This window comes from Sapajus apella, unplaced genomic scaffold, assembly GCF_009761245.1.
Source record: "Sapajus apella isolate SASKATOON/1434 unplaced genomic scaffold, GSC_monkey_1.0 scaffold8, whole genome shotgun sequence".
NCBI lineage: Eukaryota > Metazoa > Chordata > Mammalia > Primates > Cebidae > Sapajus > Sapajus apella.
The window spans coordinates 5129440-5152974 of record NW_022436948.1 but is presented as its reverse complement, the minus strand read 5'-3'; the positions used below and the strand labels follow the sequence as shown (position 1 = coordinate 5152974).

Sequence of the window (23535 nt, the reverse complement as noted above, 5' to 3'; positions counted from 1 at the left end):
CAGGAGGCGGAGGTTGCAGTGAGCCGAGATCGCGCCATTGCACTCCAGCCTGGGTAACAAGAGCAAAACTCCGTCTCCAAAAAAAAAAAAAAAAAAAAAAGCATCCAAATTCTACCATTTTCAAGAGATTATTGCAAGGATCCAGGGGGCCTGTGAGGCCGGAAGCCTCCTGAACTCTGAAGAGCAATTCACATATTAGCTGTGGCTGCTGTTATGATTAGTGCAAGCTGCAGGCAGCGTGGCCAGCCCTGAGTGCACCGGAGGGAGATGAATCACACTACTGGAGGCTCAAGGGAGAGATCGGCTGTGAGGGGCAGTGGGATGACTGCCCTGAAAGGGAGGACAATGGCAGAGAAGGGAGGGGATGGGCACGGGGTGCGGGGAGCCACAGGGACAGAGAGCATAGAGGGACCCCAGCAGAGAGTGGCACAGTGGCACTCAGAGAGACCCTCGCAGCCCCTGGTGGATATCGTTTCCCTCCCTCAAAAAGCGAGGGGCACCAGAACAGCGGGTCTCTGGGCAGGGAGGGGGAGCCCCAGGAGCACCCAGCCCAGCCCAGGGCGGGAACTGGAACCAGCTGCTGAGTCTCATGCTCTACCCCAGGGCACTGACAAGCCAGGAGGCTGCAAATCCTGGGTATTTACCCACCTGGCTTCCTGGTGTTTAAGACTGCAGCTGCCCAAACCTTGTCACTGTTTTCAGGGAATTCAGCTCTACTAGATTAATGCAATGACAGTGTCACATTTATATCCTGGAACCCACTCAGATGCTCCAGAGGCCAGAACACCCCACCAGGAAAGTAAAATGAAGCAGGTGACACCTGAGAAGGTCGCAGGCCCAGCTGACAACACCCCACCCCCAGCCTGAGTTGGCAACTTTTGGACACATTCCTCAGCACGGGAGCAGGAGAGGCTGCTAGGGGCCCCCTGAGGCGCTGTTGTCTTCTGAAAGCTCCCTCATTCTGCTTGTGCTGAGTAGGGAGGTCAAAGCCTCTTACTCCAAAAGTCAGCAGATCATTAGTCTAATTAACATAATAAAGCTGGCATTTTCACATGGCTGTGAGCCCAGAGTTCAAGTAGCTTACGGTTGTGCCGGGTGTGGACTGCACAACCCAAGGGTTCTCATTCCCATGGACTTGCTAGACACGGCACCCCCTCCCCCAAGTGCTGTTGAGTGCTCCAGCAGGGTCTGGAATTTAGGGGCCTACAGGCTACAGTGGTGTAGGGAGGAAAATGTGAATATCTGCTAGTGAAGACTGGGGGGGGGTCAGTGTTTAGGGAGGAAAGAAAGTCAATAGGAGACATGGAATATGGGTTTCTTCAACTCTGTTCTCCAGGATTTTCATTCCTTGGCCACTTGCTTCCGGGAATGTATTCCCTTGTCTGGAAATACCATCTCTCTGTTGTTCCTTGAAAACAAAGAACAGAAACATAAGAGAAATCCTTTCATTACCTGGTACAGGGCTACCCGTGGACACAACAAGGGGCTTGTAGGAGCAAACAATGGGGGATTCATTGACCCCACTGCAAGAAATGTGCACCAGCAAGAGAACTGACCCACATCTTTTTGTTTGTTTGTTTGTTTTGCTTTCACGATATTCTAGCAAGGAAAAAAGCAAGTTTGATTCACAGGAGGAAAAAGCAGTTAGAGACTTAACTTATGCAAACAGATGTGATATTTGCACCCAGATTCTAAGAAGGACTCTGGTGCATGCTGACCCCCCCCATACACACATGCAAGGGAGCCTGAAGAAAGTGACCATTTGTCATGAAAGGGGAAAGGAGAGTTTCTAAGATGAGACCTGCTTACAAACCAGCCCAAGCTTTGCCTCGATGTTCTTTTCAACTGTTTGCAGCATTCTGAATATGGATGGCAGACAAGACCCGGGTCAGTTCCTGCAGCCATGGAGACAAAAACTACAGACTCAAGAAAAAGTGTGGTGCTCAGTGAGAACTGCCCGACTCTCCCCAGCTCTCCCAGACCCCACTTTGTCCATTAAGCGATTGGGAAACGGAGATAAATATTTGCAGACACAATGTGATCTGAGGTTGATACATGCTTATCTAGGGTAGATTCATCTTGGATAAACAGACACTGTTCATTTTCCTCAGACACGAGGCATTTCATGCATGTTCAGTGACAGAGCCGCTGTTGCTGCACGAGGGGGTGTGTGCAGAGGGGGGTGCGGAACAGTCGCGTCTCCCCTCTTCTGCAAGCTAATGGGTGCTGCTTCTCAGAAAGGTTACCATACCCGGGAGACGCTGCAGCTTCGCTGTGAAAAGCAACCTCACTATCCCAACATGATGCCAAATGCTCAGTCAAAGACAGTGTGGGTGGGTCAGGTCAGCTCCCCCACTGCCGCCGCTAAGCAGCCGAATGAAATTCCTCTTTATTCTAAGATTCAACAACTACTCATTGAGCATTTAACCAGTTTCTGCCATTTGCCAGTTGTGCCTCAGTTTCCTCATCTGTAAACAGGGGTGACAACTGTTAGATCTGCCTTGCATGATGCTGTAAAGATTCAATGAGCTGACACTGTAACTGTTTAGAGGAAGCACGGCTCAACAAGGGGCGCATGCACCGTCAGCCCCTATGACCAACTGCGGCGCCCAAAGGCCCTTGTGCCACAAGACCAGAGCGTGAGATGCCATGGGACAGAATTCCAAGCCTTAATCCAGAAGTCTCCAATGCCCTCCACATGCTTTCCTTTGTGGCATCCCAGCGGGCTCCTCTTAGAAGGAAATGAGAAGCAAAGGCTGCAGAGGCTCACAGCAAGTGTTCTTGGAAAATCTGTTGACCTGAGCGTAAAGGAGATAATTCCAGATACGGACACCACTGCGGTTGGTTTTCTCCTCCCTCCTGGTGGGGTGGAGAGCACAGGATGCAGGTGGGGTGGTGGGGGGAGGACCAGGAGGACAGGGAGTGTTTGAGAGAAACCTGCCATGGCTGATGAGCCCCGCTTGTGGCTGGCTTCAAGGGACCACCAGCCAAAAGCAACCAGCCATAGTCTGTCTCAGGAAATGTCCCGCCCCTCTGGCCATTCCATTTGGAAGCACCATCCAATGGAAATGGACAGTCACTAGCCCTCCAGAGCACAGGTCAAGGCAAGGGGACTTGATGAGTGGTCTGGGTCAGCCAGGGACCAGCCACATGCCTCAAGAGAACAGCGTGACACAGCACCTGTCCTGGAGGTATGTGGGGCAGGACCAAGTGAAAGCCTGCGTGTGAGCACAGTGGGGCTGGTGTGAGAGCAGATGTGATGTGGTTTATGGCTAATGAGCCATCAATAGATACTGATACGTATGAGGTGCTGTGTATGTGTCTGTATATGGTAGGTGATGTGTTTGTGTGGTACATAGTGTGTCTTATGTGTGTGTAGCATTGCATGTGCAATGCATGTGGGGTGCAATGTGTGTGCCGTATGTGTGATGTGTGTGTGTGTGTCCTGTGTGCTGTTTGTGTATGTGATGTGTGGTGTGTAGTGTTCTGTGGTGAGGGAGTGTACATGATGTGTGTATGATGTGTGATGTGTGTGTCTGTGTGTGATGTGTGGAGTGTGGTATGGTGAGAGAGTGTGTAAGTGTGATGTGTGCCTGTGTGTGTGGAGGTGGAGTGTGTCCGTGTATGTGTGTGATGGGGGAGAATGGGGTCTCTGGTCCTGGGGTGGTCAGAGAAGCCCTCCTATGTGCACCAGGACCTGGCGAGGCTTCTCCAGCAGGAAGAGCGATGGAACCCGATGTGAGCGGCTGCTGGGGAAAAACTCAGCCCAAGATCATTTTCAACAACGCAGTTGTGGAGCACAAGTCAAGGCTTGGAGGAATGGAGGACACCATTGCGTGAGTAGCTAAGCCTTAGAGCCTCTGTTTCCTCATTTGTAGGATGGTCACAATGTGAGCTGTTGTGGGTTAGGAGAACCTAACTGCTGCTGCTGTCACATCTGCTACCTAGGAAGAGCTCCAAAGAGTTGCTACTGAGGCCCTGATGACATTGTTCATCCATCATACCCTGCAATGTTGTTATTTTAATATTGTAAGCTGTTAATGCAGTAAAATGCTTTATCCAAGCACTGAAATCATCTATGCTTTCTATTCCCTAGAGATGCACGAATAACAGAGCTTGGATGCTTATTTAAGTTTGTATTGGATTTTACATTTTGCAAAATATTCTCAAATACAAAATCATCTCATATCAGTCACCTACCCCCACCACTGCCACTTAGTCTCTGACTAGCGGTGTGACACTTTTGTACCCCAGACTCCTCATCTATTAAAATGAGGTTGATGGGAGGGTTAAAATGACTTAGTATAGGTAAAGTGTTGGCATTTGTATACAGTAAGTGCTCAATAGATGTTAGCCAACAACGAAAAGTGTTGTTCTCCCTGGGTAAATTCTCTGCTTTACCTGAGATACTTGGTCCTGGGGTTGCAGGGTCAGTCATTCTCATTGATAGAAAACAGACATGAAAGTGAGCCTGAGAACATGCAAATGATGTAAAAAGGGAGAAAGGAGAGAGAAGGGGAGGGAGGGAGGGAAGGAGTGAGAGAAAGGGGTAGAGAGAGAAGGGAGAGATAGAGAGATTGAAATTTTAGGTCAGTGAGGTCACATGCAGAAAGATAGCCAAGATCATCGAGCCAGGGATGGCACCATATGCATGCAATTTCCATTTTCCTCTTCTGTTTTCTTTCCCAGCAGAATTTCCAAGCATATGGAAGTCAAGGCTTAAACCCAGCATCTTTCTGTGTCCTCTCTGGCTGGAGGGACAATTGAAGATCATTTAACAATCATTTAACCTGAATGTCCATGTTGAGATCTGCTCATACTAACAGCACTTTCAGAACTGTATATATTAACAACCCAATTTTTTATAGATGTGTTAGCACAAAATATTAAATACGGAAAGCAGGTATATTAGTCTGTTCCCATGCTGCTATAAGGACATATCCAAGACTGGGTAATTTGTAAAGGAAGATTTAATGGACTCACAGTTATGCAGGACTAGAAGGGCCTCAGGAAACTTAGAAGGTGAAGCAAACATATCCTTCTTCATATGACAACAGCAAGGAGAAGATGAGTGCTCAGACAAGGGGAAGTCCCTGATAAAACCATCAGATTTCCTGAGAACTCACTCACCAGGATGAGAACAGGATGGGGGCAACTGCCCCCATGATTCAGTTATCTCTTTGTAACAAATATCTATTCAGTTATCTCTAGCATGATAGAGTTTTCTCTATCATGATCCCCATGATGGGAATTATGGGAACTACAATTGAAGATGAGATTGGGGTGGGGACGCAGCCAAACCATATCAGTAAGCATAGGAAGAAATAAGTGGACTTAAAAGAACTATGCCTTAGAAATGCAAAATATCCCGTGAATCAACTGGGTTTACACGAACAAATATGAGTTACACAAACACCTACGTGTTTAGTGACAAAAAGTCAATGAAAAAATTACATTTTCAGTCTTCTGTCCCAAATCAGAAGTTTTAGTGCCTATTCATTTGAAAAATGACCTTTTAAAATCCATGAAGTTATTATTTTTTTTAAGATGGGGTTTCACCGTGATGGCCAGGCTGGTCTTGAACTCCTGACCTCAAGGTAATCCACCCATCTCGGCCTCCCAAAGTGCTAGGATTACAGGCGTGAGCCACCGTGCCCGTCCCCATGAAGTTATTTTTAACAGGAGTCTCATTTAAGATTCTTGCTGCTATCTGCAGATCCCAAACAAGATTATCTGGTGTCGGCTTGCTCTTCTGCCTTTCCTTGGTAGACTTTTCTGTTGGTCTGTACTTGCAGTGTGTCCTGCCAAGTAGAATATGAAGAGTCAGTGCGGGTGCTGGGCTCAGGGCTCTGCCGTTTTCGTGGCTTAATGGATGTTTTGGCACAACTGGGGAGCATCGGTGCCTCCCACCAATAAGATAGACACGGCTGGACTCAAGAGTGGCCAACAGGGTGTGGGTTGACCCTAGTAGCACATTAAGCTCAGCCCAGGGTGGCAAGAACTGCAGCAGCCAGGAGAATGTGCAAAGGCTACCTGGACTACAGGACAAGCTAGGAATCCTGGAAAGAAGAGGGCTCTGGCAGTCTCTCTGGAATCCCTGTGACTCCTTTCATTCATTCCTTCATTCATTCAACAAATATGTGTTGAGCACTGTGACATGACAACTTCTGTTTTGGGCATTCAGCATACATCACTACACAAAATAGACAAAGATCAATTGCTGCCCTCATGGAGCTTATGTTAGAAGGGAGGTATGTAGGGAGACAGGGCACAGTGAGATCGTGAGCGTCCACAGCAAACACAGCGAGCCATCCATTCGTGTGCTTCATTATAAAATGATTAGAGCTGTGGAAGTAAGGAAGAAGGGAAAGGAGGAGAGAAGGAGTGAGGAAAGGAGGCAGAGAGGGACAAATGGAGAGAAGGAAGGAAAGACAGGGAGGGAAGAAGGGAAAGGAAGAAAGAAAGAAGGGGGGAAGGAAGAGAAGAAGGAAGGGTAAGAAAAGAAAGGAAAAAAGGAAGGCAGGCAGGCAAACAGGCAGGTAGAAAGAAGAAAGGAAAGAAGAAAACCAAAACCACAGGGGACAGTAAGAGTCAGGGAATGCTTGGGCCAGGGCAGGGAGGAAGGGCCCTGGCTGGGACAGGAAATGGGAAGTGGGACTTGGGAAGCGTGGGGTGATCCTCCTGGAGCCATCTAGTGGGGAGCCTTCCATGTAGAAGGAACTGGCTGCAAGGAGACCCTAAGGACAGAGCACACTTGAACATTCCCCATAGTGGCAATGAGGCTGGAGGCCTGAGGGGCTGGAGCGGAGCGGGTCGCAGTGGGAGAGGAAAGGGGGTATGGACCACAGAGGGCCTCAAGGACCACTGTAAGGTACAGTCCCATGGGACCATTGCAGGCTTTTCAACAGAGGAGCGACACTCTGTGCCATGTTTTAACACGATCAGTGGAGCCGCTGGGCAGAGAACAGACCATGGGGACAAGGGTAGAGGCCAGAGGCCTGCTGGAGGCTGCAGCAGGTGAGGGCAGATGGGAGCCGGGGCCAGGTGGCCATGGAGAGGTGAGAAGCAGTTGGTCAGTTTCTGGCAAATGTTGAAGGCTGATCCAGCATGACGCCTGATGACTGGATGTGTGATGTGAGAAAAAGAAGAGTCAAGGGTGTCTCCAAACTGTGGTCTGAACGAGAGGGACAGACGGGACAGGCGACTGAGGAGAGGAAGATGGCAGGTAGGGAATTCGTGCAGGGAAGAGAGAGGAGAAAGCAGAAATTCCGCTTGGATGCTGTAGAATCTGGGATGGATGTAAGAAAGCCCAATGGACTATCAAAGCAGCAGAGGGTATGTTGGAAGTGGATTAAAACAGTTGGGAAAAATCCACACTGAGACAATGGATCACTCAGCAAGGCTACTTTACTTCCTGCAGAAAGGGGGTAACTCGCCTGCAGTCTTAGAGCACACCTGAACAAAGGAGACAGGGACATTTATAACTTTCATAACCTCACGTAGTCACCAACTGCTGTGTCCAGTTTCCACTGGCCGGAACAGGACCTCACAGTCTATGCTTGACCCGATTGGCTAAAAACTTGGAAATTTTCTAAAGAAGTAAAGGCAGAGGAAAAGAGGAAGCAACTTGAGGAATGCTTGGAGAAGTGACAACATTTTCAAATCAGGAAGGGGAATAAGTTTTGTCCTAAGACTTGCCTGGGCTTGTCCAGTCATGTCAGGGCAAATGCCTAGTTTAAAGTTTAAGAACTAAGAACATGATATGTACTTACTTCTTTATTATGACTAACAGCCACTTTAAGATTATTAGCAAAAGCTTTAAAGTAAATTAACCTTTGAAGAAACTATTATTTATTTGTAATGAACTAAGGGAAAAGCTTTGAAAAGAAACCTTTTATTTATTATTATTTCCTACAGGGTGTAATAGTGGTAGGTGTTCAAGAGGGGTCTGAGCTGGAACTACAACAGATGAGATGCTTTGAGTAATGACTGAAATTTGAGTGAGATCCCCGGGGGTCGACAATGGACAGGGCACAGGAGAGAATCAGGAACCACACCCCGGCCTCTCCAGCACTCAGAGGTGGAGGAGAAGAGGAGGAACCCACAAAAGAATCTGAGAAGGAGGGAATTGGAGGAAAGAGAAAAAACAAGAGAAAAATATTGCAGAAATCAGGAGAATGAAAGTAGAGTGGTCAGCACTGCATCAACTATTGCCAAGAGTTCAAGTCAGATGGGGACTGGGGTTTGTAGATGATTCCAAGTTTTACTCAAGAATGAATGCAAAATATTCCGTTCTGGAGTTTTGAGCCAAAGATTATTTTTATACTCCGAATTGTCCTTCCTTGGGTTATGGAAGCTTATTCCCAGCTTGGTTTCCATCAAGTTCAATGTCCAATGTGGTGGCAGCTGAGACTTGCGGATATGAACTTACATGTTTACCTTTGAACTTTGCGTACAAAATACCCCAGCTGAAGGTCCCTCACAAAGAGTTTGGAAAATAAAAACACTACGACCATCACATCCCCAAGCAGAGGAAAAGGCAAATTTGTGAGCAAATCACCACATTAATAAACAGAAAGCCACCAGCCTTCAAGAGGAGATAAGGCAGGGTTGTTCCCATTTCATGGGAAGTTGTTACTGTTCTTCTACTGATCTCCATAAACTGTAGATACGTTAAAGTATTTCCTTTCAAAAGCAAATAAAAGTTCTTTTTTTAAAAATAATTTTTTTTTTTTTTTTAAAGATGGGGTTTCACCGTGTTGGCCAGGCTGGCCTTGAACTCCTGACCTCAGGTAATCCACCCACCTTGGCCTCCAAAGTGCTTGGATTACAGGCGTGAGCTACGGCACCTGGCCAAAAAGTTCTTTTCTTAAATGAAAATAATCTAAAAATAGTGATAATGAGAGAGGACACCCTTAATCACCGTTAAGCATCTAAGATCATCCCCCCTTGACTTCCACACTGCATTTCAATATAGGAGAAGTAAAGGCTGGTAGACTGGGCACCCCCAATTGCCCTCCTACAGATGGCAGGCTTGGTGTGGAGAAATCTTCCCGGAAGGCATTGTTTTTACTTAAACAAGATCAAACCCCTACCTAAACCCCACACCTGCTCCATGGCCCAAGACCCTTTCACATGCTAATTCTAGAGTTGTAAGCCCAAGACCCTTTCACATGTAATTTCTAGAGTTCTAAGCCTTTAAAAGGGCAGGAACTTTCTCTGTGAGCTGGAGCTTTGTGGCGAATAAATCACCCCTTCCTTCCAATTTCGGTGTTCCAGAGGTCTGTTTCGCCACGTTTCCTGCTTCAATAAAGCATGAAAGGAACGTGCTGCCCTTGAATTCCTCCTGATATTATACCATGGATCTATTTCTCCAGGGCTGGAATCCAATGTTTCCACCCAGGAGGGGCAAGTTCCTTCACTTCCCTGGGTGTCGATGGTTTCACTTTAAGGTTGTGGGTAACACCCACAGTCCACAGTTACTCAAGAATTTTTTGAGATTAAGTGATTCCCGGCCAGTAAACAGTAATGATGATAACAGTGATTATTACCAGGCTTTAAACAAACTTCCCAAGTAGATAAGTTTTTATCAAGGGTCCTTCCCTTGTCAGAAAGCTCCAAAGGCTGATCGCTGGGCATCCCAGCTCCCAGCTCCCAGCTCCCCATCCAGATAAAGCCCCGATGTGCCCACCCTGACTCTCCCAAGTGACTCCAGAGAGAATGTTACACAGAGGAGAGCAACAGGCTCCCAGATCTATGGAAGGAGGCCCTTCGACCTTTCCTCATCATCATGCAAGGCATTGAGGCTCTTTGCAGGATATGGGTGGCTCAAGGGAACAAGTAGGAACAGTGTTGGCACGTGTTCCAATCCCACGTTTGCAGTTTAAAAACAAATGGCTGCCGTCGCATTGTGTACACAGGTGTACATCTTCCTCTCTGCTCCAGGGAGAATAATAATGGCGTGACTTTCTTGGTGACTTTCTTTGTTCTTTCTTGTCTACCCTGGAATTGGCCTCCACGGACCTGAAAGGGAGGGAAGAGGAGGAGCCCGAACCTCCTACAAGAGAAAAGCAAACAGATTCCACCCTCCAAACCCAACCCAACCCAACCCTGGGACACAACGTGGCAGATCCGGTTCCGTTTGTGTGGCTTGGCACAGAGGGACACCACCCCAGCCTCCTCCCGGTTTAAGTTTATGTAAAAAGAGTTTCAAAATATGTCTGAACATATATTATCCTATCACGATCAAGAATAGTAATTAGTATTAATTAAAATAATACCTAGTGACTGGGGTTTAAAACATGTCAGCTTTATGTGAGGGGATTGACAAATATTCCCATTTAATTTCAGAAATAACTTGATTAACTGGGGTCTATCTTCCATTTAACAGAGGAGGAAGCCAAGGAGTGAAGAGTGGATATGGTGTGCTGGGGAGCACACAGCTGGCGAATCCTGAGTGACAGTGCAATCCTTGGGGTGGCCTCCCTTCCCTCTCCCACCCCCCAACCCCCACCTCTGCTCTCATCACACACCAGCCCCACCTGCACCCAGGCCACACTCTTTTTCTCTTTTCCTTCCCTTTCCCCCCTCGTTCTTACCCTACTTCTCCAACTCAAAGAGTTAGTTGACAGCTGGGCATGGTGGCTTGCGCCTGTAATCCCAGCATTTTGGGAGACCGAGGTGGGCAGATTGCCTGAGCTCAGGAGTTCGAGACATGGGCAACATGGTGAAATCCCATCTCTACTAAAATACAAAAAATTAGCTGGGCGTGTTGGCATGCACCTGTAATCCCAGCTACTCAGGAGGCTGAGGCAGTAGAATTCCTTGAACCTAGGAGGCAGAGGGTGCAGTGAGCCTAGATCATGCCACTGCACTCCAGCCTGAGGGACAAAGAGCAAAACTCTGCCTCAAAAAAAAAAAAAAATAATAATAATAATAATAATAATTGCATTAAGCGTTTCCATCACATTACCAACAATTGTTTAGACTCAGCTGTGTGTTGAGTCATGTGCTGCACAATGGCGTTCTGATCAACACAACCCTGCACATAGCACTGTGGTCCCATAAATTTATAATGATCCTAGAATAATATATCACCTAGTAATATTGTAGCCATCATAATGTCATATAGCTCATTGTGTTCCTCATGTGTTTGTGGTGATGCTGGTTTACACAAAGCTACTGTGATGCCAGTCATATAAAACTATAGCACACACAGGGCAGGGTGCAGTGGCTCATGCCTGTAATCCCAGCATTCTGGGAGGCCTAAGCAGGCAGATCACCTGAGGTCAGTAGTTCGAGACCATCCTGGCCAACATGGTGAAACCCTGTTTCTAGTTAAAAAAATAAAAAAAATGCAAAAATTAGCTGGGCGTGATGGTGGGCACCTGTAATCCCAGGCACTCAGGAGGCTGAGGCAGGAGAATCGCTTGAGCCCAGGAGGCAGAGGTTGCAATGAACGGAGACAGCACTACTGCACTCCAGCCTGGGTGACAGAATGAGACTCTGTCTCAAACAAGAAAAAAATAAAATAAAAAATTAAATTAAATAATATTAAAGTGTAGCACATACAATTATATATGGCGCATAATACTCGGTCAGAATAATAAACAACTATTTTACTGGTTTATTAATATGCTATACTTTTAATCATTAGAGTGTACTCCGTCCAATTATAAAAGAAAAAGTTGACTGTAAACAGCCTCATGCAGGCAGGCCCTCCAGGAGACACCCAGAGCAGGCTTTTTATCACAGGGGAGGTTGCTGCTCCTGAGGACCTTCCAGTGGGACAACGTGTGAAAGTGGAGACAGTGACACTGAGAATCCTGACCCCGTGTAGGCCTAGGCTAATGTGTGTGTATGTGTCTTAGTTTTTTTGTTTGTTTGTTTTGTTTTTTTCTCCATTTATTTATTTTATTGCATTTTAGGTTTTGGGGTACATGTGAAGAACATGCAAGATTGTTGCATAGGTACACACGCGGCAGTGTGAGTGTCTTATTTTTAACAAAACAGTTTAAAAAGTAAATAAACAAAATAAAAAAATTTAAAAATAGAAGTTTATAGAATTAGTATGTAAATATTTCTGTACAGCTCTAAAATGTTTGTTTTAAGCTATTATAAAAGTAAAAAATTTAAAAATAAAGTTTATAAAGTACAAAAGTAATAGTAAGTGAAAATTAATTTATTATTGAAGAAAGAAAAGTTTTTAAATAAATTTAGTGTAACCTAAGTGTGTAGTGCTTATAATGTCTACAATAATAGATGATAAAGTCCTAGGCCTTCACATTCACACACCACTCACTCACTCACTCACTCATTCACCCACAGCAACGTCTAGTACTGCAAGCTCCATTCATAGTAAGTGCCCTACACAGATGTACACAGGTGTCCCATTTTTTATCCTTTTTTTTTTTTTTCCAGAGATGGAGTCTCGCTGTGTTGCCCAGGCTGGAGTGCGATGGCACAATCTTGGCTCACTGCAACCTTCACCTCCCTGGTTCAAGCAATCCTCCTGCCTTAGCTTCCCAAGTAGTTGGGATTACAGGTGCCCACCACACCTGGCTAATTTTTGTATTTTTAGTCGAGATGGGTTTTCGCCATGTTGGTCAGACTGGTCTTGGACTCCTGACCTCAGGTGATCTGCCCGCCTCAGCCTCCCAAAGTGCTGGGATTATAGGCGTGAGCCACTGCACCCAGTCCATTTTTTATCTTTTATACTATGTTTGTACCGTATCTTTTGTATGTTTAGCTATGTTTAGGTACAAAAGTATTTACTGTTATTTTACAATTATGTACAGTATTCAGTATAATCACATGTTGTACAGATTAATAGCCTAGGAGCAACAGGCCATATCCTATGGGCTAGGTGTGTAGTAGGCTACGCCATCTAGGCATGTGTGAGTACATTCCATGTTGTTCACATAAAGATGCAATCTCCTGATGACATATTTCTTAGAATGTGTTCCATCATTAAGCAATGCCTGACTGTACTTATTTTCTGGTTATGTTATCAATGATTGTTCAGATTCATTTGTTTCACTTATACTATTGTTTTTCAGATACTTCACCTTCCTTTTCTTGAATTTCTCCTTCTGATTCATTTCATCTATTGGGTTAATGCATTTTTTGAGTAAGAACTTTTTAGTAATGGCATATGGAAGGTAAACCACACTTTTTCTGCTTCCTCCCACAGAAGAGATAGTTGGGCTGGATATATAATTCTGGAGTGTGTCTCTTTCTCTGGGGCCTGTTGCTCTACTGTTTGCTACCATCTAGTCTTCTGGAGAGAGTCTCGCGCCAGCCAGACACACACTTAAACAATTTCACTTTATCTTTTGAATTCTTTTTTTTTTTTTTTTTTTTTTTGAGAAGGAGTTTTGCTCTTGTTGCCCAAGCACAACCTCAGCTCACTGCAACCTCCGCCTCCCAGGTTCAAGCAATTCTCCTGCCTCAGCCTCCTGAGTAGCTGGGATTATAGGCATGTGCCACCACACCCAGCTAATTTTTGTATTTTTTAGTAGAGACGGGGTTTCACTGTGTTGGTCAGGCTGGTCTTGAACTTCTGACCTCGTGATCCGCCCACTTTGGCCTCCCAAAGTGCTGGGATTACAGGCGTGAGCCACCGCAACCAGCCTCTTTTGAATTCTTAAGTGTCTTTTTAAATAACTCCCCAAGCATTTGGTAAGCATTGTTGAGCTAATGTCTTCAGCTCAAGGAAAACTTTTGGTTCCTTTGATCTTTGTTTTACCTTTACCATTTCTGTTCTCTTTTCTTGGACTCCTACGACATGGAAGGAAGAGTCTCCTGGATTTCTTTTCATCATAAAAATTCCTTTCTCGGCTGGGCGCGGTGGCTCACGCCTGTAATCCCAGCACAGCATTTTGGGAGGCCGAGGCGGGTGGATCACGAGGTCAAGAGATCGAGACCATCCTGGTTAACATGGTGAAACCCCGTCTCTACTAAAAATACAAAAAATTAGCTGGGCATGGTGGCGCGTGCCTGTAGTCCCGGCTACTCAGGAGGCTGAGGCAGGAGAATTGCCTGAACCCAGGAGGCGGAGGTTGTGGTGAGCCAAGATCGTGCCATTGCACTCCAGCCTGGGTAACAAGAGCAAAACTCCGTCTCAAAAAAAAAAAAAAAAAAAATTCCTTTCTTCATTTCCATCTGTTTTCTCTTTTGTTCAGAGGCTGCGATAATGCCTTAAATACACTAAGCCAATACTTCGTGACATCAGAGTTTTTAGCTCGGTCCCTTCTGCCATTTATGTCGTCTACTGAGTTTTTCTTTTACTCTCAAAAAATATACTTTTATCTCCAGTGATGCTTTTTTTGACTTCCTATTGCTCTTTAATTTTTTTTTTTAAGTAAAAGCTCTTATTTGCTTGATGTAATAGCTTCTAAAATTTCGCTGAGGTGAGGAAAGAATAGAATGATTTATTAGGCTGTTCAGGGACCTCTCAGGTCAGTGGCACTCTCTTAGCTGCAGATCCCATGTGCTGGGGTCTTTTTACCATCTACACATATTGATATGTACCAGCTAAGGTGGATCAATCTGGGCAGCTAGCATGGGTTCTGTCAGTAGTTTAGTGGGAATCTTTGAGAGACAGTAAAGGGAATGGAATTGTGGGCAGGGGTAGCTGGCATACTCCCCTTTGAGTGCTGTGCAGAGGTAGGACAGAGGCAGGCTGGATACAGGCTGAGCTCCAATGTGCTGGGTGGCAGCTGCCACTGTAAGCCAGCCAAGTGGCTGTGGAAGGTCAATCTGCAGGCCAAGGCTGGATAGTCACATTCTGTGGGCGACATTCTGGTGGAATTATTGAGGTTTTCTCATTAATTCTACCACAACTGCTCCAGGTTTACCTTTCCTGACCCCTAACCTCACTTCTGGCCGCTGCCCTAGTGACATCTTAGGGCTATCTCTGAGAGGGCACTGGAAGGTCCCGAGAAGCACATGCAAGGCTGAGCACAACTGAGGATTTCATGGCTGCCTAAGGCCCTCTTCTCCCACTGTTTTTACATCACAGCATCAGCATGGTAAGGTGAACTGCAGCACCGCCCTCTTCTCTTGGGGTTCCTGCTGTCTGCTAAGGGCCCTGCCAGGACAGATGCCCCAAAGCACTTGATCTAATTAAATTGATCTAATTTAAACAGGACCAGCCAGGGGTTCGGAAACTCTGCTGAAAACAAGAATCTCCGGGGAAGGATGTGAACGTGCAGCGCCCTGCAGTCTGACTTGCACTTTCTCTTGCCCTTTCTCCCTTATTTCCCCCCTTCCCTCCCTCCTTCACTGTTTTACTTTTTTCCTCTAATCAACTCACAAAGCTGCACAAAAAACGATCTCCAAATGGTTCCTGTGAAAACAGACACTTTTGCGGGGAACTAGCTTCAACTGGCCTTCTTCCAGACTTCTATCAGAGAAGGAGAGAGATGAAGACTTTCAGAAAATGGCCAAATAAACACAGCACATTCATGAAACACTTGTGCCGCCAAAGGAGTCCGTCTGTTGTGGGCAGCAACTCACTTGGGATTTTGGCTACTCCAGGATTCCTTTTTCCTGCTTGCATTGGTATTAATACCAATTAATCGGGATGATCTGAAGCCACCGTGAATTCCGGAAGGGTTCCATCCTCTTACCCAGGCTTCCCCACTGCACAATTCATCGATGTTACCCCAAACCACTGGTACCTCAAAAGTACGGGTGGGATACTTTAATATGCATAGAGATAAATACATTTATATCTAATTAAACACTCAAAGAACTATACACCTAAAAAGGTGAAACTTGCTTCCTGTAAACCACATCTCAGTAAACATAAAAGAAAGAAAAGAAACGGAAGTTGTCTTGGTGCGCTGGGAAGGGTGGAATAGTGCGTCACAGAGTGCGAAAAAGAAGGCATTCAGCAAGCCCAAGAAGTAAGAAGGAAGGCAGACAGTTGATACAGGCACCCCAAAAGTCACAGATACACATAGCCATGGGGTTCACAGGCTTAAAACCCTAGACGGGGCCAGGCATGGTGGCTCACGCCTGTAATCCCAGCACTTTGGGAGGCCAAGGCAGGCGGGTCACCTGAGGTCGGGAGTTCGAGACCAGCATGACCAACATGGAGAAACCCTGTCTCTACTAAAAATACAAAATTAGCTGGGCTTGGTGGTGCATGCCTGGAATCCCAGCTACTTGGGAGGCTGAGGCAAGAGAATCACTTGAACCCAAGAGGTGGAAGTCTCGCCATTGCACTCCAGCCTGGGCAACAAGAGTGAAACTCCATCTCAGAGGAAAAGATCCTAGACGACACTTTCAGGAAAGCAAAGTGTTTGCCGAGTGACTGCTATGTACACAAGTGTTGCCCAGTTCCACCAACTCTAACGATACTAAGATACATGCATGCCTTGACCAAAAGAACCTTCCTTTCATGTACTGCTAAAAAGCATGCTACCATTAAACCAGGATACTTTATTATTATTTAAGATTTTCGTTCTGTACATATGAAGGAGGCTGGGCCCTATTTAGACATTCTTATATAAACATTAAATGTAGGTGAAATCAATTGTTAAATTATTCCTAACACTTTCCACACTCAGGTTAACTCTTCTGAATCACTTTTGGACTTGGAGTCATCAATATCCATGTTTTTCCCTGCAATATAATCTTCTGTGCCATTACGATGTCAGATGATAGAGAATTTCCTAAGAGTAGTGTATGAGTTTCCTATACACTGCATTCACAAATTATCACAACCTTCGTGGCTTAAAACAAACAGCGGGTGTGGTGGCTCACACCTATAATCTCAGAACTTTGGGAGGCCAAGGTGGGCGGATCATAAGGTCAGAATTTGAGACCAGCCTGACCAACATAGTGAAACCCCGTCTCTACTAAAAATTAGCCAGGTGTGGTGGTCCATGCCTGTAATCCCAGCTACTCAGGAGGCTGAGGCACAAGAATCGCTTGAACCTGGGAGGTGGAGGCTGCAGTGAACTGAGGCAGCGCGGCTGTACTCCAGCCTGGGTGACAGGGCAAGACTCCATCTCAAAAACAACAACAACAACAATAACAACAAAGCAAACCTTGTCTTCCGCTTCTCCAGGTCCGAGGTCTGCCACAGGCCTCACTGGGCTGTCAAGGGGTCACAGGATTGCTTTGGTTTCTGGAGTCTGCTTCTTTGCTGTTACTAGCTTCTTGAGCAGGCTGCATTCCTTGGCTCATGGCCCCTACCCCTGCTACAAAGCCAGCAATGCTGATCTCTCTGATCCACCAGCCTTCCACAGTCATGGCACCCTCTGAGCACAGCTGGGAAGGTCTTCTGGTTTTAAGGATATACTTGGTTAGCTTGGGCTAGCATCTGGATTAATGAAAACAACTTCCCCATTTCAAGAACCTTCCTTGAATCACATCTTCAAAGTTCCTTTTACCATGTAAGGTACCTTATGTCTTAGCTCTGGGGATTAGAACACAGACATCCTTGGGGGACACTGTCCTCCTCACCACACACAGTTTTCTATGGTCTCCAGAACACCCCCAGCCCCTGATACCTTCCTGCAAGTGTTTGTGCTGGGGCTCTCTTGACATCATCAGAAACTGTCAACAGAAAGGTTTTAGACCCCTTCTCAATTGATCCTTAGTCATTTGGTCACTAAAATGTCAGGAGAGGTGGTTTCCCATCATGGCACCAGGAATTGCAACAATATGCCTACCCTCACCACGCCATGGCAATGGCACGGAGAATATAAGACGCTACAGTGGCATCTGTGTCCTGGCTTTGGAGTGGATAAACTAGGAACAAGCAGAATTGAGAGACTGTAGAATAGAATTTCATCCTCACAGGAAGCCTACTACAATGAGTCAACTAAGCAGTACTGACACACAACTTCAGGAGGGGCCATTCACATTGAATCTACGAGAACATGCCCTTGGAGGTGGCCATAGAAATGGAAATAAGGAAACCAAAGCTCAGGGGGCAGAAAATTGCCTGGAACTTGCCAATGGTCTGAGCAGAATCAGAAGTTGACCCCAGATCTTGGGGCTCAGAGCCCGTGTGCCTTCGACAGAGTATCTCCACACTCATTAAAACAGCAGGGCTGATGGTAAACAGACATTTGGAAACCTGTGATTTTAGCCATCTGCCTCTCTAGGTAGAGCCTTTCCTAGCTGGGACCTTGCTGACGTAATATCATAATAATAGGCCTTATTTATCCAAGTGATACACTCCTGAAAGCATGCACGGCTTTCTGCAAATGGGACTCAATTTTAAATACATGAGGAAAGATTGTTCTTTAAAGGAAGTTCGAGGTGAATCCCTACTTCCCTCTGTTCCCACATGTATCTAGTCATTTGAAGTAGGCAACATGGGTTAGGGGGAAAAAACCTCAGGCTTCTGGAGCTGATTGGATTCAAATCTGGGTTCATCATTTCCTCGCTGTGATTTCAGACACAGAGTCATCAGCTCTATGCCTCCATGTCCTCCTCTGGGATGTCGGTGCAGTGCCTACCTGGGAGTGTCAGGGAATAAGAGTCCCAGGACGTGGTGGGAGCTCAGTGTTCCTGTCCCTCAATTTCCTTTTATACGTTAAATTATCATCCCTACCATCCCTGCCTCCCACTGCTTGAGGAGCAAAATGAGGCAGGATTTGTGATATTGCTCTGAAAATTGAACAGCACCAGCACCATGCAAACAGGAGAGATTATGATGCAGATGGCTGTATGTTGAGTGCTCCCGTCACATGAGAGTCCTATGATGCTTCTTCCCTGTGCTGTGAAGGTTTTATCTCCTAAGCACTAAATGCTAAATTCCCCCTCCCACGCCCATCGCCACTGTCCTCACGGATCCTTGCAGCAGCTTCCCGATCGGTCTCCCTGTCTCCAGCCTCACCACCCCCAACTCTCCTCCACCTAGAAGCTAGAGTGGTGTTCCCAAAAAAGGAAATGTATTTACAGTCAGTCTGTCTCCTGCCAAATTGTAATTTCTGATGGAAGGGGCTTTCTGGGTGTTATTTGCCCATGTGAGCCTGCCTCTAGCGTGGAGCCTGGCACAGGGATGGTTCAGCATATGTCTGTTTAGTGCCTGGTTATGGATGCAGCCTGCAGGGTTCCACTGGCCTATTGCAGCTTCTGTGTCCTGGCTCTGCAGGTGGCATTCTGGAGCGCTCTCCAGCTGGGGCAGATGATGAGCTCCAGAAAGGTCACCTCAAACGGGTGCCCCTGGCCAATGATGAAGAACACAGGCTCTGAAATCAGACCTGGGGCTCTGAGTACCATGCCCAGCTCTCACCAACCAACCATCAATTCTGTGCCTCAGTTCCTCATCTGTAAAATGAGCATAATGCCTGCTGATAGGGTCATTATTTGTATCAAATAGCTGAGAATACTGCCTGAAATGCTCCTTGCCAACCCACATGATTTTGAAACCGGTCTCATTTCATCCATAAATATGGCAGCATATGTCTCCCCTAGATAAGGGCTCTCTCACACACAATACCACTATCATACCTAAAATATGAACAATAATTCCATAATATCACCCAGCCAGTGTTCAAATTTCTCTAATTGCCTCACAAACAACTTTGTCATTTTGTTCAAATCAGGACTCAAACAAGGTCCGTCTATTGCAATAGACTGATAGAGGTGCTGGGATTCTTTTGATCTATATAGCAAGGGTTGGCAGATTTTCACTGAAAAGGGTTAGATAGCAAGGATTTTAGTCTTTGTGTGCCATTCAGTCTTTGTTGCTGTCTTAAACAAATGGGTATGGCTGTGTTTCAATAAAACTTTATTTATAAAAGCAGGCAGTTGGCCAGATTTGGCTCCAAGGAGGCAGATTACTAACGTGTGATGTACAAGCTTGTTCAGGTTCACGTTTTTTGTTTTTTTTTTTCTCTCTCTATAACATGTCATAGGTTGGTAGTATTGTGGATTTCCATCAGGAGGCTTAGAATGTCAGGCTGTTTCTCTTTCCCTCGCTCTCTAATATTTCATCAGCCACGTACATTCAGTGTCTAGATCCATTAATTCATTAAGGAAGGCAGAATGGCAACATTCTAATTCTATTGCCCCTTCTTCATTTATTAGCTGCAATACTTTTACAAAGAGAAACTCTCCAGCAATTATTTGCTTATACTGAGGTATAGTTTATACAGAAAAGTCAAGGTAATAAATGCTTGATTCCTTTCCTTTTTTTCCAGCTTTTGAAAATAGTGAGTTGGGCTTCTAAGCATTCTTCAAAGATAATCAATGTAGTTTTTAAAAGAACATTATGAGCAAATAGATTTCAACATAATTGAAGTGTTTTGAGTCATTGTAGTTTCTGCCTTTAATGATGTTTAAATTGTCTCAGTTTTGCCCCAGCTTATGACAGGACCTCAGAAGTCTTTGATAACATCCTTGCTTTCTGGTAGGATGAGATATTCTGGGGTTATCTTATTCAGTTTATGAAATCATCCTTCTCCAAAAAGCCCTAGTTCTCTCTGGAGGGAAGTGACATTTAGTAACCCTAATTTGTTACTAAGGATACTCATTGTTTCCAGAACTTTTCAGTAGCTATATTAAAGGATCATTTTTTTTTTTAAAGGCCTCAGAAATATACACTGAAAGTTCTGAATCAATTCAGGACCACAGCTGGGGCCTCTACGGGAGGGTAAGTATGCAGGGAGGTAAGAACCCCAATGATCAAAGCTGTTTGGATTCCTTGGCCCAGCCTGATCAAACTTCTGGATGACATCAAAGAGGTCTGCCTGACCTAAGGATCATTGTTCTTTGAAAGAAAAACATGTTCATTAATCTTCCGGGCAGCCTCGGGGCTAGGATATAAAGTTAATTAATGACAAGTGACTCCCTTCCACCAAAAGGACTATATGCAAACAGGCATGCAAGGAGGAAGCAAAGGACCACGATAAACGAAAACAAGTAAAGCAAACGCCTTATGATTCATCTAACATAGGCTCGGTTACAATTGCAGGTATAAAAGGAACTCGGTGAGAGACAGCAGTGAGACAACAAACCAGTGGAACACGGATGGTGACTCTGGCCGAGCGCCACATGTTCCTACCAGGAATCCTCCATTAGTCCTTTGGGCTGGAGGATGAGATCCTTCTTCACCTTCCACTGTCCAGGGACATGCTTAATGGTCATATTTGTTCTTCCCAAGGAGAGAGGGCCCATCTAATTGCAGGCCTTTTGTTTTCCTGGGTGGACTCAGGAAGCCTGTGGCTGAGAACGAAGGTGCTAAGGGAGGCTGTAAGGAGAAGGGAAGGAGGCGGAGGCTCTGGTGCATTAGGAAGAGCAGGGCAGTATCCCATGTCCTCTGATGTTGGGGATGAGGTCAGGGAGGGTATACTTCACCTTTTCCTTTCTCTCCCCTGCATCGTTCACCCATACGATGGGAAGGGATTCTCAGGGTAGTGCTTGAAGGTGGATTCAGGTTGATATGATTTAAAAATCAATGCTGTTCCATGAGAGGGCTGCCACTTATCATTTCAGTTCAAACACCTGTAAAGTAAAATTACCATCTCCCAAATCTACCCAGCACTGCAATGCTGAATAGGGATCGTGCTCTAAAACCATTCATGGAAACAGAGACAACCCAGGAGACAGTCACCCAGTGCTGTCCCTTCAGCTTGCATTATTCTCTGACAAGACAGGTCTGCCATCCGTGGAGGCCCCTGTGCTCCTCCATCCCTGGATCTTTATGCATCCTTTTCCCTCCAAAACCCAAACTGTCCCTCTTAAAATGAAAAGCTCAGGAATATTCACTCTAGACAGAGACAGGAATTTCAAGTACAAACCTTAATTAGACTTGATTTTTTAAAAATTTTCCCTGTGGCTTTTAATTATTAGAGCAAATGTCTCTAGTATTGAACTTGTATGTCCCATAGCCTCTTTACCAATGGCCCTAAAACATTTCATGTGCTTTTCAGAAAGATTCTATTCTTTCCAGAGCTGTCTGAATGTCTTTTTGAACCCCTCAAGACTGGACACCAAGGAGTATTAATAATCATTTTTTTTTTAATCACACTTCCTCTACAACCTTGAATCTGAAACGTGAATATATGAATAGAATGGCTGTGGAGTAACTATGCAAATTTATGGAGAATATCAATTTAAGTTATACCATGGGATCCAGCTATGTCTTCATGGAGCTGAGGATTTGTTAAAGTTAAGATATAGTTTGGGGGGTGTGTGATTTATAGTTAAAGTCATCTGAAAATCAATACAGTTGAAGATCTCTGACATAAGGGTCCCTTGCAGAGCTAGATGTGATTCTAAAATTGGGAACACAAGAATAAAAATCAAATCTTCAGTAGAAGTAGCTGAAAATTACAGTGAGTTGGGGAAGCTTGGCTGCTAACTCCCCACTGTTTGAAGATGGGCTTGTTTGTTTTTAAAACAGCCAACATAATTCAGCTGGAGGAGGTAGAAAGATTTTTCTATTCCTTGTTTCTGTAGAAATCGATGGACTTTAGCTTGTATAATTGTCCCCCCTGCCTTTAGTATCTAAAATAAAATAACCCTCATTGCTTGCATTACTGAACGCATTTCTGCGTCTTAGTGTCTATGGCTAAACGAGTATTAATTAGATAGTCTGCGGAGAGCTGGCCGGGGAAGGGAGGGGAGGTGGGGGAGAGGGGCAGGGATGGCAGCAGGGTGGACTCGCGGCCTTGATTTGGGATCCTGACAGCAACTTCCTAGGTGGCCTGAAGACCCCGGAACGAAGGAAGAGGGCGGGTCCCAGCAGGATCTGACCTGCATTACGGACAGGGGCGCTGCGGAGGGATGAAGGGGGCGGGGGTAGGGTAGAGGTGGTTCGGGGGAATCCCAGGTTCGAAGCAAGCTGCGGGCAACAGAGGGGGTAAGGGGGCCACTCAGGCTGGGATCAGCCGCCAGCAGCAGCCACGCCCCCCACATCCCCCAGGATTTTTAGGGAATATTCTCCAAAGCTCTCGCATCCTCCCCCTGCCTCCTTCCACCCTCCACCCTCCACCCTCCCAGCCCCCACTCAGACCTCTTTAAACCCACCCAGGGGCCGCCGCGGGATGAGGCCGGGGAACTGGCAGGACCTGGGGCGGGGGCTGGTGGGGCAACGCTTGGGAAACGCCTCGAAAGCAGCCGGACCCGGCAGCTGAAGTGAGGCGGAGGCGCTTGGCGAGGGGAGGCTCGCAGCTCCTTCCCGATCTGGCGCTCTCCTCGTTCACCCCCGAGTCAGCCCCGGCAGCCCCCGCCGCCGCGGCGGGTCGAGGAGACCCCCGCGTACAACCACGCGCGCGGGGCCGGGGCGCTACTTGAGGCCCTCGCTGCCCCTTTAAGGGTTCTCGAAACTTTCCCCCCTGGTATCAGATGAGCCTCGTCACATCCGTTGGCCGCGGCCGCCGGGGCGCGTTCCGAGGAAATTCGGGACTCCAGTTTCCCGGGGAAGAGGCGCGGCTGCAGCCCGGCGAGGGTGCGCAGGGCGGGCGCAGGTGGACCCCGGCGGCCCCCGCGCCCAGCTGTGACCTTGGCCGCAGGGGAGGGGCCGGGCCGCTGCGGGGCAGCCGCGGCCGCCAGAGGGGGCAG

At 46.4% G+C, this 23535-nt stretch overlaps 1 long non-coding RNA gene across 4 annotated transcripts; it reads right to left on the bottom strand.

Moving 5' to 3' along the window:
- Positions 1 to 103: 103 nt before the first annotated feature.
- On the bottom strand, positions 104 to 22810 carry LOC116550796. Of its 4 annotated transcripts, XR_004268579.1 has the most exons (5): positions 22097 to 22810; positions 21328 to 21474; positions 4645 to 4747; positions 1810 to 1895; positions 104 to 1408 (listed from the first exon to the last, which is right to left on the bottom strand). It is a non-coding gene; the product is annotated as an uncharacterized LOC116550796 (long non-coding RNA). The 4 variants fall into 4 exon arrangements; XR_004268578.1 differs by lacking the exon at positions 104 to 1408 and having other exon boundaries at positions 1557 to 1895; XR_004268580.1 differs by lacking the exons at positions 104 to 1408; positions 1810 to 1895; positions 4645 to 4747 and adding an exon at positions 19743 to 21220 and having other exon boundaries at positions 22097 to 22807.
- Positions 22811 to 23535: the final 725 nt, after the last annotated feature.